General features: G+C 36.9%; 1 protein-coding gene across 8 annotated transcripts in view; it reads right to left on the bottom strand.

The window, feature by feature from the left end:
- LOC103141266 (multiple EGF-like-domains 11) overlaps window positions 1-10,265 on the bottom strand; it is a 110,975-nt gene extending 100,710 nt beyond the window's left edge. For all 8 annotated transcript variants that reach the window (XM_016673772.1, XM_016673776.1, XM_016673774.1 and 5 more), the window contains exon 1: window positions 10,078-10,265. The gene's annotated coding sequence lies outside the window, so the exon portion shown is untranslated. The remainder of the gene's footprint in view (window positions 1-10,077) is intronic.
- Window positions 10,266-17,540: the final 7,275 nt, after the last annotated feature.

The following is a 17,540-nucleotide window of genomic DNA, read 5'->3' on the forward strand; positions in this document are numbered from 1 at the left end:
AAATAGCTGTTGTTCTATAAACAATCAGGCATCATTCTGCAAAGGGATTAATTTAGTTCTGATGCTAAAGATATGTAACGACCAATCACTGACGAAAATATGGCATATCTATGCACCACATACTGTACATAACCTGCGATTACTTAATTTCTAAATATTTTGCCACAAAAATATAGCATTTGCGCTTCTATTTGATAAAGGAAATAGCATGAAGAGAAAACTTTAGGCACTATAAATAAAACTGCAACTGGACACAGCTGGACAGACTGAAAAATGCAGAATAAACTTCATTTCTTATTCTTGGTATAAAAGGAGAGCCTTTGGAATTTCTCACAGGTCAGATGTGTTTTCATGAAGGAGAGGTTTCATGTCCAAAAATAGTCATTTTAAATGAACTTTTTGTGTCTGCGTGAAAGCTACATCTCCTACACCCCTCTTTAGATCAGTAGTGTACGCCCACTGCTCGTGTAGCGCATTAACCTTCTGGTTCACTAGTCAATGACTGCAAGTGGAATGACCTGCCATCATGATTATTAAATCTGAAATTATGCTCCAGCTGCATTAATGATGCAACCAGGTGATCTCAGTTTGGTGAAAGGAGAGCTCCATCAACTGGATTTGCATCAAAGATGGATGCACTTTTTTTTTCTTTTCTGTTGCCAGCTCAGCCTTTCAAATGTCCTTGAATCCACTTGAACAAAACACATCTACTTAGATTTAATGCTTTAAAAAAATTAAAAATGCATGTTGCAATGCCCAGGCTGATGGATACAGAAGTATCCGTATTTTCAATGAATCCAATAATTTATTTTACAATTAAGATGTTATAGGTAACCGCTGATAAAATTACATACATTTTCATGATGTACAAATTAATATGGTCTTATGTCATAATGTAATGAAAACAATGGTGGCTAAGTGATTGTTAAATTGAACTCTTTTGGGTCGTTTGTAACATTCTCCAGCTGGTTAAGCATTACTATCTTTTTTTGCTGGACTGTTTCTGAGCTCATTTTTCCTAGGCATTTTTGTGCAACACTACATTTTAACAAACATGTTATAATGTTATAGCTTTTTAAATAAAACCTGAATAATTCACTCTAACTGACATCCCTTGAAATGACAACACGGTATCTTATTTCATCTTCCAATTAGCTGCTCATCTTTTAGAAGTTGATGTTTATCTTGCCTCCTACAAGCACTTAATCTTTTTTTTTCTTTAACAGATTATGTCATGTTACAATTGTGTTCAGGCTTTTAGCTTACAATGGTTATAATTACTACGATGTCTAAAGTCAAGAAATATGTAAAAAGCATGAACGAAAGGGCACACAAAGAAGCACAGAACACAGCCAGAAGTCACAAAACAGAGATGATGTTACCAGGGTCGTATTTAGGAGGATGTGGGCTCCTGGACTTCAGCTAATTTATGGGCCCTGTTCACAAAAAAACATCTTAGGGGATGTAAGAAAAAATGATGTTTATGTTGTGTAAAACATGATGACAACCTGCATCATTTTGAAGTTTCCAAAACCAGAAAAAAGCAATCGGTGTAAGTGGTATAAATTGTAACACTAGTACAATACACATAAAAGTCATTTGAACACATATATGCACAAATAGGAATAACCTAACCAGCAAAACCAAATCCTTTTGCTCTGGAGATTCAAATAAAGCTTCAATTGCATGACTTTCACTTGGTAGAAACTTCAGAAGGAGCTCGTGAGAGTGTCCTTCAGGTGACACATATCTTAGGATGAATGTAAGTTGAGCAACACGTGCAATATGTAAAGTCGAGTTAATAACTGACATTGAGAAGTTTTTTTTGTCCATTTTCACTTTACTAGATGTTTCTGATAAAACACAATTACTCTTGGAATGAAACTGTCACGTTTTAGGAGAATGATACGAAGGGGTGCCTGCACCAGCATTGAAAACAGGAGTGGGAAGAATAAATGTAACCAGCCGCAACCGACCACTGATTGCCATTTTTCTCTATGTAAAGATTTTAGACAGAGGTAAAGCTCCCTGTTCTAGTTCTGTATACCTACGCCTTGATGGGTACATATGATCTGGAGCCGATCTTCTTTGCCAGACCACCACCATCTTTTGGAGCTACGGCTTGACTTGGCTTGTATTGCTAATTCCCTTGTTTCATTATCCTAGGGCAAGAAATATTTCAAACTAAATATTTTTAGTGAACAAGGCCTACTCTCCTCATTTTTGCAAATCTCACCCACTCTCCTTACATTGTACAATATTTCTGAAAACAAACAGTGCCCTTAATCCCTACCACTAATGGCATAATTTTGTAAGAAATACCTTTTAAAAACCCAACAATGTTCAGTTTCCAGCAATAGGCATCATATTTCATTTAAGGTCAATTTCAGTTGTAGAAACCTGAGGATCAAGAAGTTTAGAAAAATGTGATTGAGCTACTTATCCATCACTGAAAAAGGTTGGTGTGACTTATTTTTTTGCTTTTCTGGTTATAAAATATTATCTCATTAATTACATATAAATTACTTTATACATTTTATTTCATTATATTTCACTGGTCTTAATATACTGCGGGACTTATTATCAACTTCAGTTGATAATTTTAATTCTGAACAATTCAGTTTGCAATAAAATATCCTTAAAATTCTGTACAGTCTTCTTGCATTCTGAAAGCCTTTCTCAACATTCTAAGCCTCGTTTCTCTCAGTTTTCACATAGCTGTGGCCAGCAGAAGTGCCTTCTGCTGGAGCTGAAGATGCCTCTTATTTGTGCCCCAAAACTTAACCTCTTTGTGCAGGTTTGAGTGTGAAAGCATCACCTGCAAGGCGCAAGAAGAGATGGGACGCTCCACTAAGCTGGTGTATTATTCATGAGTCACTCATGTTGAGAGGGCTGTTCTTCAGCATCCAAATCCCGGCTGTGGTTCAATCTGTGCTCTATTCAGTTTTCTGACTGCTGGCCATTGATCACAAGCAAGGTAACCAATGCTGAACAGGTATGGGAGCTTTATGGTAGGGAGCTTGAATCGCATCACTGATAGAACAAAGATCCATCAGCAGATGCTGGAAATGGTCCAAGTTTTTCTGCCATAGCTGATCAGGGAAGCTCAGAGGAGATGCATCTTGGCCATTTGGTAAGCTGTAGAGACGCAGCATGTGGCTGAGATGAGACACCAGTATGGTGAATGTCACATATTGATTAAAGTGGCAGAGAGAAGAGGGCATGGCGTGCCATGCATTTCCATGTCTGAAGCAAATTTCATAGAAAATATCAGCAGCACCAGGAAGCATAAAAAAACCTGTCGTAAGGTCTGTCTGTGAAAGGTGCCAGAGGCAAGTATCACCTTCTAATGGGCCTCATAATATTAATGGACAGTTGAGCACAGTGAATCGTTTGTCAACCTTAATCGTCTATCACACATCGAGAGCCAAATGTGACAAGACCGCAATACTTTCCCGTCTAGATGTGTCAGGATGGTTATCATCAGGCTGCAGAAGAACTATTTAATACGACACGTGAATCATTATTATCATATCTGTTAGCCCACTGAGATGTGGTCTACATCCGCACTGACAACTTCCATAACAATTTGTGACCTGGAGACTTAAGTCAAGTCATTGACAAAAAAAAAAAAAATCAAGTCAGTTTGTTAACAATCATGTTTTTAATAACAGTTTTCTAAGAAATCTTGAAAACTGCATTGGATTTTGTCTTTGCACAAGACATTTCAAATGTCTACATTGATTTATTAGTCATAAATGTCACAAACAGATGATGCTAAGAACATTTTTACTGACCTGTGTTTTAAACACAGCTGGCAAGCTAAAAAAGGTTTTTCTTTGAAATACTGAAAATATGTGAAGCATGCCTGTTCAATATCTATTCCCTGTGGCATTCCACCTTGTTACATGTAACAAACGCATTTGTGATATGCTTATTTATTTATTTTTATTTTATTTTATTTTTTTTGCTTTACTTTATTTTAGGTGTGCATTATTTAGGCTGTCACCTGGTGTGAATTTAATGTCAGTCTAGCCATTGAGGTATTTTTTTCTGAAAAAGGTCTTGGTGTGTCCTGTACTAATTTTCCACATTTCATGTGTGACATCTTGAAGGTTTTCACTTTAGCTCAAAGAAAAAAAAATCCCTTTCTATAATCTGACTAATAAATTATTGCCTTTTCATACCTAAGAAATTTTTTTACAGTGAATCAGATTCATTTTGAGTCATTTTCTCAATGTCTCAAAATGCTCTTAGAGCCTCTCAGTACCTTCTTGATGCTGTCAAATTAGCATTAAATATTAAATTTCAGCATGTTTCTGACAGGACCATATTTCAATTCTCTGCTTCTTCTTAGGAACCTCAGTACTCAGAAAAGAAGATTAGCAATAGTCTCTGTGATGTTTGAATAATTGATCAAATCATTTTTAGACTCCACACTAATTAGTAGCTAAAGCTCATATGCAAAGCCGAGGCAGGGAGTAAACTATAAGCGGAAAAACATATAACCGAGATGGAAAATGGGATTTTGCTGTCCAAGGCACAATGTTAAATAATAGCCTTATCAACAAAGCACAACACATCACAGCATGCTGAGATGTTATCACAGCTCATTTCCTCAGTTCATCCTGTGTTTCCAGCAGAATATGCGTTGCTCCCATATCCTTGTGCTGCTACCAACATCCTATAAACGTCAGAATACTCAGGTGCTCTGGCAGGGGTCTTTTCTGAAGACAGGGACGAAGAAAGTGGCATGGGTAAGCACATGCATCAGCAGTATTAGCAAAAAGTCATCAAACTCCCACAGGGGACGTGCTTGCCATTAAAACAAACCAGAAAAGAACTGATCAGTGCATTAATCAGGGATCACCCGCGTGTCCGTGGCAGGCTGTAGTCCGTGGCGCTCATGTACTGGGCTGCACCTGAGGGAGGGCGGTGGGGGATTAACGTAGCTCCCCGCTGCAGCTTCAGTATCTGAAATCTGCCTGAGCTCATCATTTCTGTGCCTCGCTAAGAGACCATGGCTGGATATCAGGCTCAGGCAATCTATTCCTCCGCAGAGTGTTGGCTGACCAGCATCAATGCCACGCATTGTCAAATTATTAATTAAATGCATGCAAGCATAATCAGATGCAGACACAGCCAGACCTCTGGGACAGCAATTGAAGCAGAATCTAAATTGCAAACGTCTTGTTTTTCTTTTTTTTGTGTGTGTTCTTGTTCAATGCCAGCCAGCTAAGCTGTTTTAAGGAGCAAAACCGTGTGGCTTTTAAAATTTAGCATCACTTTGCATTCATTCAGCTATGTTGTGATGCAAAACATGCACAACCATGACTTTGCTTTGATGATCAACACTCAAAGGAAAATTTGTGCTAATTCAAAAAACTTGTTTGTTACAAACGTTTGCTGGTTTTTCCGGTCAAAAAAACAAAACAAAAAACTACACCCCTCAGGCTATGCATAAATTTGTCTACATATATAGGACAGATGAGATGCAGGTGCATGCAGTGCTATATATTGTTTTCATTCCCTCTCTACAGTTCAAAATGTAAATGCCACAGCTTTCAGAACTAAAGAAAAGTCTGACTCCTGCCACCGAATATTTCATTAACTTTTGTTAATGTAGTTGCTATGGCTCCAGGGTATTTGCTGAATGCTCATAGTACTTTTGCTGAAATAATAAGATCTATCAGTCACTGCTGAGCAAAAACAGCTTCATTTGCAGAATAAAGGTCATTCTTGCTGTTACTTTTGAGAAAATCTGACAGAGAACGGCACGGTGTTCAAAACGCACCAAACCAAAAGAAACTACTCTGAAATATTAAAGTCTATTGAGGTGCTCACATGTAATCTGGAAAATCAATTTCATATTTACAGGTGTGCCATCAGAATGTCATTGATAGGTTACTTTGGTAATTTTGACTGAAGCAGTGAAACTTATTTTACAGTGATTTCTCATCTACAGTAATATATTTCAAGAATTTAATTCTATTCATTGTGATGATGTGATGGTGTACAGCTGATAAAAACTCAGAATTCATTTCCTCAGAATATTAGAATACTGCATAATAGCAAGAAAGGGGGATTTTCAACACAGATATGTTGTGCTGTAGCCCTAATGGCCAACACCATCATATGGGAGACTGCTGGCGGAAAAGGTCAGGAGCTGGTTGTGAACATAGTGTTCTATCCAGGCACTCAACTTTCATTAATTGAAAGTTGAGTGGAAGAAAAACATGTGGCATTAAAAGCGTATAACTGGCAGGAAAAGCCCAGAGTCTGAAGGAAGAGAGGAGAGCTGTTCGTGTTTCCACCTGCTCGAAATCTTGTGGAGTTGCTGATTGCATTTTCTTCTTCTTCTTCTTCATCGGGACTTCAGCTCCTCTTCACACCACTAACAGAAGCAATGATAGCTTTAATATCCATAGTATTGCTGTACTTCATGGGGGGATAAATTAGTCTGACTTATCTAAATCCCAAAGATAATTTATGGAGTTAAGAAAAAGATTAGAGCCAGCAGAGCAGACAATGCAGATGAGCTGCAATAAAGAACCCGGTTCTTTTAACGCCTGGTTCTTTTAACACCACAGACTCCTGCTTGCTGCGCTGCATCGATGCAGTAATTAATGCAAAAGGTACCCTGACGATTACTGTACTGTGCATATAATGTACACTACATGCATGCACTTTTCAGTATTTCAAAAATACTTTTTTTTTTCAAGAAACCGGATTATTGGGTTCCATTAATTGTAAAGCACAATTATTTAAAAAAAATTACAGATATCTGGAAAATACCACTGTTTATAATAAACCAATTCAATATGTGTTTACATTTTGAAATAAATTACTGATATATATATCAATCAATCAATCAATCAATCAATCAATCAATCAATCAATCAATCAATCAATCAATCAATCAATCAATCAATCAATCAAATTTTATTTGCATAGCACATTTCAGCAGCAAGGCATTTCAAAGTGCTTTACATAATTAAAATAAAAACAGCATGTGAGAAAGAGTTTAAAAAATATATATCAACATTTTAATTGTATTGTAATCCTTTGAGATGTACCAGTACAACACTGAAATTACTTTTCAGTGTTGTACTGGTTTTTCAGATTTGCTCTTGCAAATAAATTAACTCAGTTCTAATAGTCAAAATTGTAAAATGTCAAAGAAAGTCATTCTGGGAGCTCCCTGCAGGAGAAGCTGCTGGGGGCGAAGCAGGCTTAAAGGAGACAGTAATTCTAAACATATATGAGGTGCTGGCAAATGTTTTCAAATCCTTTAATTCGTAAGAGATGAAAAGATTACTGAGCTTCTGTCTGAATTAGGAGCTGATCAAACATCAATTGCACGTATAAAAAAAAAGAAGGAAAATACTGTCTTGTATGTGTCAAACAGAAATATAAAATTGTGGACCGTTTTCACAGATTTCGTCTCGAAATGACCACGTGAACGTGTAGAATCCAATCCCCACACCACGGAAAGCAATTTTCCCTGTTTTTCATTAGAAGATGTTCTGGTGAAATAAGAAAGCTGTCAGCCTTTTACAGGCCCGCTCTTTCATTAATCAGCACTAATTAAACATATTGATTAAGCCAAACATAGGGATTTCCAGCTGAAAGGCTTTACTAGACAGTAAAACACACACACACACACACACACACACACACACACACACGCACGCACACGCAAAACTTCATAAAATTCATGAGCAACCTTTGCACTCTTGTAGGATCCATTCGTTTGGAATAGCTCAGAAAAGTAAGACAAAGGTGTCTGCTCACTTCTCATTAAATAATGTCATAATTCACGTCTCAATGGCAAATTTTGTCCTTGGCTCTATCCTGAGAGAGCTGAAACTGCTGAAGCTGAACTGAGTATCAATTTGCTTTCACCATCGATGAGCGGAAAAAACAAAAAAACAAAAAAAAAAGAAAAGATGTTTGAAATCACAGTTTCAACCTCAAAGGACCACCAGGTGGTTTACAGCAACAACCTGCAAATCACAAGATTTAATGAAAAGTCACTTTTCCTGAGGGGATGGGTTTAAAGCTGCAAGTTACTTTACAGTGTGACCAAATGCACGCTGTGCCCCGGCAGACCGAATGAAAAGGCTGCCTGAGGTTCCAGAATAGACTTTCATTATAAATAATCCAACAATTCAAGGAAAATAGGGTCGCGTTAAATTTGTTCTAATTTTTTTTTATACTGATGAAACTTTAGGAAGTGTAAAAATAAAAAGTTAATTGAACATGATGAAAATTATTTTATCCGTTATCACACTAATCCGACACTGCTCTCGAAGGAAAGAGTAGTGGTGGTGTGTGACAATTTTTCAGATAAAATTTCAAGAGAAAAAGAACATGCATTGCCTTGTTAGTTTTTAATTAGGTACCGTGGAAAATAAGTTTACCGAAAGATAAATTTTGATAAGCCTGATGTCAGGATTGTTTATGAGGGTTACAAAAACAAACAAAAAAAAAGAAGTACTTTATTAGATAAAAACTTAAAAAAAAATTAGTAAAAAACTTAAAAAAAAATTAGGAGAGAATTGATGTTCCACAGTAGTTGGCTCTGAAAGTACTGAACCGAAAAAACATTCAACGAGTCGGAGAGCGCAAAAATGTAAGAATTTAAATTACTTTAATAATTGATTTGAAACTGTTGTGACAATGGGATTGCTCATCTAACATCTTAATACAACGGCAAACAATATTTAAAAGTTAAACATTAGTTTCGATAATGTGAATTATTCATTTGGATTTCTGTGGATGTTTTTTGTTTGCCTAGTTATGTGGGGAGGGTGAGGATGAGGGAAGCCAAACAATAAATCATTAAAGACTAAGAATGTTTATCCAGAGTAGTTAGAAATCTACTTATTTATTTAAAGCGCCTTATTTAAAACATTCTTCTTTACAACAACAACAAACATTACACCAATGCACATGCAAAGCGTCACTCTCAGGGTCAAAATGAAACCTGCGTGGCTCTAGTGCCGAGAAGCATTAGCGATGAATGACTTCATGACAAATTGCTATAATGCAGAGAGCCCATGCAGAGCATGTGCTGTAATATATGCAGCTCAAACAGGGCCAAACAACACTATCTACAGCAGTGATTCTGATTGCGTGGGTGTGTGTGTTTATGTGCGTTGTTTGCATTTAGCTGGGATTTGGTTTAAAGAAAGAAAAAAAAAGATAGATTTTACAAAGGACCATCTTGGGCTGTTTATTTTTTCCCACAGAGGGACTCAGCCGCTGTAATGATTTCATTATCACACAGTGGTGCATGTCTGCTCGTTGGAGACTAATGCAAGTTTAATCAGCTGCTTCAGCTTGAACTCTATTGTCATCTAGTGGCTCAGGAATGACATAGCATGTCTAATTTCTAAATCCAAAATCACCGCTTATCCTATAAGTCTTAGAAAATAAAGCATTTCCTTAACCAAGGTTTATAAACGAAATGGACATAGGAAAATGTCCGTTTAAACATTCAACACGTGGTAGAAAATGCAAATTTAAGAATCAACCAGATTCACAAAACTTCTCAGAAATCCGGAAAGCACACACACAAAAAAGATAACAATAAAGCAGCTCGGATTAATTATTCACCCTGCAACACATTTCAGACTCGTTAGTCTTCAGGGGCTCCAATTCAGCTTTTACATAGCATAAACACATCTTCAAACTAGTACTTTTCGTGGCAGAGATGACTGAGACGCAAATGAAAACATCACATCGGCGAGCACGCTGCAATAGATTTTTAGGACTCTCTGGGATGATACAGCCTTTTCCTCTGGCAGAGAAAACACATTTCCAGGGATAGACTCGCCAACAGTCTAATCAAATAGAAAGCTAAACCAGCAGCAGCGCCAAAAAACACTGCACCGCAAGTTTATACGTGACATCGACAAAACGACAAAAAAAAAAATAAATAAATAAATAAAATTGAAACAGATTTGTCACACGCTGGCAATGATGGGACTGCCACACATCATCAGTCTCCTCTTTTTTTTTTTTTACTTATTCAAGCCCGGTTTTGCGGGACAAAAAGGCATTTAAACTCACCGCCGTTCGAGAAACCTGAAACTGCAAGTTGTCGCCCCACAGAACAGTAGAAATTAGAGCCTCCACTGCCCGACGCGGAGCTCCATATGCCGAAAGTGGGAGCGCAGGTAGTTTGTGGAGTTCAAACTGAGCAGAAGTCAGGTGTGAGTGAGCGCCTCCGCCTCCGCCTCCTCCTCCCAGCTCTCTCTCCTCTCCACGGGGGGAAGCGCGGCCCACTTTAAACTCTGCTGACGTCATAGGTGCGGATGCTGCCCCCAACACCCACCTCCATCCATCAACCCCACACCTCCACAAGCACCCCCACTGTCCTGTCCGGTAACCACCAACGACACTGGTAAAACAAACTGAAACCAGTCGGTGAACGGACCTGCTTACATTTTATTTGGACAGGTTTTAAATGTCTGAGTAGAACACAAGTGAAAACCATTCCATCCAGTTAAAGGTGAACTTCCTCGCGCTGTCTTTTACAAGTCGTATGACATCATTTAAAAAAAAAATAAAAAATTCTAAGTTGACATGTTAATTCATACAGCCCCTATCAGTTTTGCCATTATCTGCTGGACACCAACCAAGATGACCTTTACAGTGAACCAATATCTAAATACCTAAAGGTGAATTCTAATTAATAGCAAATACTTTTAGAATAAAACAGTCAGAAATGAATATGCATGCTTAAAATGTATGTACTTTTAGTGACTAACATTTAATACGCTAAAATAAAACAAAAGTCATTTTGGCCGTTTGGTTTGAAACTGGAAACAATTATTGGTTTGTGATTAAGTTTAAAATGTAAGAATATACCTCAATAAAAAGTTGGAAAGTAAAACAACCACAACTAAGCTGTGGCAGTCATTAGAAATGACTGAAACACACCCCACTCATTAGAAATGACTGAAACACATCCCACTCATTAGAAATGACTGAAACACATCCCACTCATTAGAGATGACTGCCACATGATTAGGAATCTTAGCTTGCAAGCAAGCCTCCCAAAACATTATCTCGTTACAAAGTTGATATGTTAAGCAATGCATTTAGAAAATGAAATGCAAAATGAAATAGAAATAATTGAATGGCTGATATTTAATATACCCTAAAATTCCAGCTTGTAGTGAACATTGGAAAAGTTTAAAGTCTAAAAGTGTAAAGTCTATAACCTATATATTATTAGACACTTGGTCTTTTCTTTTTGGTATCCATCAAGGATCATTTATGTTCTTTTCATACATGACTAAAATATTCAAAATTATATGGTGTGAAAGTAGGCAAATTGCCTGGAAAGACTAAATTATTATAATTAAAAGCTATATATTTCCGCAAGAATGCACACTTAAAGTTCTCTGTGAACCCTGAACGAAAGATCAAGCAGCATAAAATCATTCACATGTACAGACACTTCTCTGCCTGTGACAGGTATGCTAAAGCGTAGAGACAAAGTTATCAGATGTCTCTCTGTCCGTCCGTCCGTCTGTACATGGAGTAGAGCAACATCATGCCTTGTAATCTGGATGGGTTGACAAGATTCCCATGTCGATTTTCCTCATGAATGATTACCCTCCACAGGACTTTTGCTCTTGCATTGATATTTAAAGCCAGCTGAGGTTGGTGAGTGACCCAGTAAGCAGTTCCATATTATACAATAACAGAGTAGATGCTTAAAAAATGTCGTATTTTAAATTACTTGGCATTTCGCATTAACACTAACCACATGGGCAAATACAGCATGTTTCAGTCCATATCTCAGGAGGCGCAGTAGCCATTAACTTCTACTCTTCCATCCATCTGTCCGTCCAGCCATCCATCCATCCATCCATTGGAAGGACATCCAGACTTCATACAGAAAGATCCCAGACCCAGACACTGAACCATCATGCAGCCAGCTGTAATATCAATAAAACAACACATTTTTAATTGTCTTTTTGCTCTAGTGGTTAAAAATGTATCTTTGCATGTGCATCTAAACATGTTTTGATACCCTTCACACTGTGGAACTGAACAGCACAAGATCAAATAATAGCAAAAGGATTAGTTAGTATGCAAAATACACCAATGATCAAGACTAAGCATGATTCTAATAATGTTTACCATAAAGGCTTATCATAATCTTTTTTAAAACTTACTACCTCAGGGCAATGACCCTGATTAAGAAAAGCTAACACAGTCTCATTAAACAAAGGGTTTGATAATTTATTATTTCCTTCCAATTTCCATTTCTTTTTCAATTCACCCCCAAACAGAGCACCGTTAAATGACCCCAAGATTGTCGTTCCCCACTTAAAAGCAAAGTTGGCTAGTTTGTAGTTCTAAAAATAGGAGCGCCACTAAATCACAATAATGGTAACGTGTCAGATCTGTTTTTTTGACCTCCCCTTCCTAGATACCTAATGACTGCCTGAGTGAGTTGTCATTGGCACTTCTGCAACCATACAACCTGCCCCAAGTGTTCACATCATCAGATGATGTCAATGAAAAACTCATGTTACATAGATCTAAGCATAAAAAAATAAGCTGATTTCTTGGAACATCAAGACCTTTCACATTTTTGAATTATATCTCATTTTTGATGTGCTCCTACTATCAGTAGTGTGTGTTTACTGGTATCAAGGGCGTATAATTAAGAGAGTGTGATTTACTTTTGCCTTGACGTTGTCACCTCATTTCCTTTTTTTCTTTCACTGTCCATCTGGGGATGACAAGCCAATTCTTTATGACTCCTCAAAAGTGGTCAGATTATTATTATCTGAATTAATCATACAGAGTGTTCTGATGTTTAAAGCTTTTTGAATAAAGAAACACGTGAAGCTGCACCAGTGTGTACAATAAGTCATATTTTTATTGGGTTATTGCTGCTATATTTGAATCATGCTTGCTTTGATTTTCTATTAATGGTACATAGCGCATAAGGTCTAAGAGCTGCAGTGTTCACTTTGTAGAATTTTTCCAAAAGTTCAAAGAATGAGTGACAACCTCACGGATGAAATTGTGTAAGATACAGGGTCAAAGGTGTAGGAAGAAGATGCTGAAATATTACTTACCTAAGGCATTGTATTTTCCCACACCACTGAAGCGCAAAGCAGATATGCAATAGAGTGAAATGAGTATTAGTAATGTTATTATTGAGTCATTGCTGCAATGTTTGAGTGGCATTTGCATAAATTCCTTGGTCGGGGTGGATATCTGGAGAGTATATGCTGTCTCTAAGTTGCATAACTCATGTTGCATAATTTTTCTAACACACCCCAAAAATCATCCCTAGTTTGCATAGATGCATAGAAATCAGAGCATTTTTTATTTTCATTTAAAATGATGCACAATTTTACATCAGTAAAACACAAAACAAATAATCAATAATGTTGCATGGTGTAATTTTTTTGGTAACATTATCAGAGCAGCATGAGATTAAATTAAGTAAGTAAGAAATCAAATATAAAAACATACTGGCAAAATGTGCTCAAAAGCCTAAAATATGAGTAAAATCGGTTTGTAAATTTCTATCAGCACATACCAGTTGCTTTTGATTAGTGCTGCACAAATTTCAGGCTGTTGCCCTTAATGTTTAACCCAAACCTTTTTCTATCACCAGCACTAAAACAGGATGTCTGGTATTTACAAGGTTCTTCATTCTGGCCACATATATATATATATATATATATATATATATATATATATATATATATATATATATATATATATATATATATATATATATATATATATATATATATATATATATGAGTGTTCAATTTTTGTTTTTTCACACCTTATCAGAATGTGTTTTCAGCCACATTCAGTGCATGCGTTCCTTAGTGCACTGCTGTTGGCCCTGTTCCAGATGAACTACATCTGCCCAAAACTTGTTTTTATTTCTGTCTTTTCTTATTGAGTTATCTCACAGAAACAGAAGGGCACAGCTCCACCTTCCACCACCCACTATTGGCATAACAACATTGTGTCTTGTTTGCCATATGATTTTCCAAAACTATGGAAAGAATTAAATCACTACTGTTTATATTTCGTTTCTTTATGTCAATCGGGCATAACAGGAAGCTTTATGAAGATTTGCATTTGTCTTTATAATCACTAAAGCAGTAAAACGTTTAGGCTCATACCTGAATCTTGCAGAGGACACAAACCAGTTAGTGAATTTAATGAAAGAAAAACAGCATCAGGCACTTAAATGTTAAATCCACACTAGCTTGACTGTGGAGAAGCCCTTTAAATCTGTACGAAGCTCCAAAATAATAATCACAAGGTTAGATTTATGTGACAGTGAATGAGCAAAGCCCCATACCATTGTATGCGAGTGCCTTACAATGGTTGAATTTGTGCCTCTGACAAATTTAGATGTTTGTGTCTCCAACTACTGACTTTTCTTCTTCTCTGTCGGCGCAGCTGCCTGCTGTTATCTGCTACTTCAGAAGCTGCCTTTGTGGCCTGCTGTAATCCCTGACCACAGATCCCCAGCTCCCCAAACAAAGTAGTGGCGGATGAAGCAACAAATCCAGCACATCAGACAAGAAGTAGTGCATTCTGGTTTTCCAGCACGGCTGTACATCCTTCACGAGTGTTTCTGAGCCTTTTATGTCTTGTTGCTGGTATCCTCATGGAGCAACGGCGGCTGCAAGAAAGAGCAAATAGGCTCTTACTGTTAAAGAGCTGTTAAGGCCTCATCAAGCGGTAGATTAGTGTTACCTAAGCATTAGTTTGGTATAAATTATGGTGCTCTGATTATCAGAAGGATCTTGGATTGTTTCTTGGATTTTCCTGGGTTTATTGATAATTTTTTCCCCTATGTCTTGGCTTAAAGGAGTAATATTATGTATTTTTTCAGATAATGTAGCATAGTCAAGTAACTATGTTACCTTCAGTTGCTATAAAAATACTCTATATACAATGATCGTTCTTTATACCACTTACAACTGTTCTTAGGAGCTTTGAACTAAGAAGTAGTTTGATAAGCTCAGCAGACTTACAGTCCCACCATGTGTTTGCTAATTGCTGCTGCTGCTAGTCTGGAGGAGCTAAGTGGGGTAGAGATGCTGTGTGAGGTGGAAGCTTGACTGGATATTGCTGCACAAAAGAAGAGCTTTGTGGAAATAGGCAATGCTTTGCGAGACCAAGCACTTAAGCACCCCTGAATGGCTGCCACAGGAGATTCAAGGACTTCTCAAACATGCATGAAAGAATCAAATAAACACTCCAGGTATGTAATGATGAGCGAATAACATACCATGATATAAAGCTCAAAAATTTCACATAACACATAATACCCCCACTTAAGTTATTCTTTGTTTTGATTTTACCAGCGTTTTTTTCTGTTTTAATTTAGATCAGTTCGTTCTCAGGTGTTTGTTTCTTTTAGCACGTTTATTCCTTGTGGTTCTTTATTGTTTATTTAATTAGAATTATGCTTCTCTTATTTATTCACTACTCTTCACGATCCCTTCTATGATTGGAAGGATGGGGGGTAAGAGCTCCTTACCCCCCATTGAAGAAGCAGTTCCCTCCCCTCCCCCCCATTGACATGCACCAAGCTTTGGAGATTTATTTTTACAGTATCGTTGTAACACCATATTCTGTGCTGGGGAGCATTATGTTCTAAGAGAGGGATTTATGGGTCTTAGGCTGCCATGTTATAGACTTTAGAATTATATATTTTCTGATAAAAGCTTTTCCATTTGTCTTTGGTGCCTTAATTGAGAAAGAAACAGAAAACAACACTCCACTAAGTGAATGATAAAGAAGTAGTGTAGAAGTGAGAAACGTTAGCTGCTGGTAATGGAACATTGTCCTTAAAGGAAGCTCTGTGAGCCTTTTCTCAATGTTTTTTTTTTTTCTTCTTCTTTTTTACTTCCAAAGTCAATTCTGAAGGAACTGGCAGTGGACGGGAAAACCGTCTAGGTGCAATGTTTAATTTAATTTAGTTTATACAACATTTATTCACAACAAATACCATCTCAGGTCATTTCACATACAAATCAAATTATGTTCAATTTATTTCAATTACACCCTTCTTTCAAATGTAAAATTGGTTTCTTACAGACTACACACACCATTGAAAACATGAAAAACAGTCTAAACAGAGATGTCTCATTTTTTGTGATTAGAAACTTACAAAAAAAGATGCCTATAAATAAAGATTGAAAAATATTGTTTTCCTTTTCTACAATCTGTTACTGATTGCGCAACACAAGATGAGTTCGCCTATATAATGCTGGCTAGGAGATTAATTTCATATAAGTTTTGATCTTTTAGCGATATCAAAATTATCCTGCAGGTTTACAAATAATTGGATAAGTGTCCGCTAGTATGTTCCAGAGAAACCGCGCACTATTTGTAGCCATCAATATGGTTGTGGCATAAATCATCTGAAATTTAAACTAGTTAGTTTTTTTTTTGGTACAGTCCTAGCTTTGAACATAATCTCCAAAATGCCCACAGGGTTGAGGTCAGGGCCATTCATCATGGTTAATGGGGGTCTGCTTTAATCACTCCGAAAGCATTTCTAATACTTGTTTGGGATCAATGTTGGAACACTTAAGTTTTGTCCATGTAGGCTATAATTTTAGATGGCGACGAAGACTTCAAACATACTTCTTTCCATCAAGGTCATATAGTTCAATCTTTGTCCTATTGAAAACCTCTCAGTCTATGGTGATACTTGGTTAATAGATAAATAATAGTCACAAGGGTTTTCTGGTATCACCCAGGTTATCATAGCCATAAGTCTTGGCTGTTTTGTTTCCCAAGTACAAATCAGAAAGAGTTTTGGCATGAATAAAGCAGAGTAATACATTTCCCAAAATGGTCTCGACTTCATTGACATTTTATAGTTTTTGAAGGTTTGCAATCAGATTTTTTTTAATGGTGCCCTCAAAGCCATGACCTCAATCCCTGTTAAAAGTTATAAGCTGTGTTAAAATGTCAGGTCTGTGCCATTTAAAGAAGTCAACCACTTTAAATGAATTATATCCTTTCTGATAGAAAGAGTGCTCAAATACACTGCCATGGTTATGCCAAGACATTGTTGATGGCTACAAAAAGGGTGTAGGAGTCTCTCTGAAACTTATTAGAAGACAATTAATCCGATATAGGCCGATACATTTGAGCCTTTATGCTTATTTTTGACCCTGTGTGAATTAGACAAATCTGGCATTGAAGACAAACCTAAGCGAACACACTTGTTTTTAAAATTTGTTGAAGCTGTTTTTTTTTTTTGTTTTTTTTATCCTTCCCCTCTAGAAATAAAAAGGACTCAAATGAATCACTAAAACCCTAAAATCCCATGCCATACTTTCTAAGTAGGTAGTTTTGAGCAAGAACCAGTTCCTGACTAGTTCTTACTTTAAAACCTCAAATAACTTTCTAATCACAGCAAGAATTGATGTAATTGTCAGCATATACTTAAAGTACGTCAAGGCAATATAGTTTGCACATAGCTGTTTTCAGAAAAACTTAGAGAA

Source organism: Poecilia formosa, unplaced genomic scaffold, assembly GCF_000485575.1.
Source record: "Poecilia formosa unplaced genomic scaffold, Poecilia_formosa-5.1.2 Scaffold81, whole genome shotgun sequence".
Classification (NCBI taxonomy): Eukaryota; Metazoa; Chordata; class Actinopteri; order Cyprinodontiformes; family Poeciliidae; genus Poecilia; species Poecilia formosa.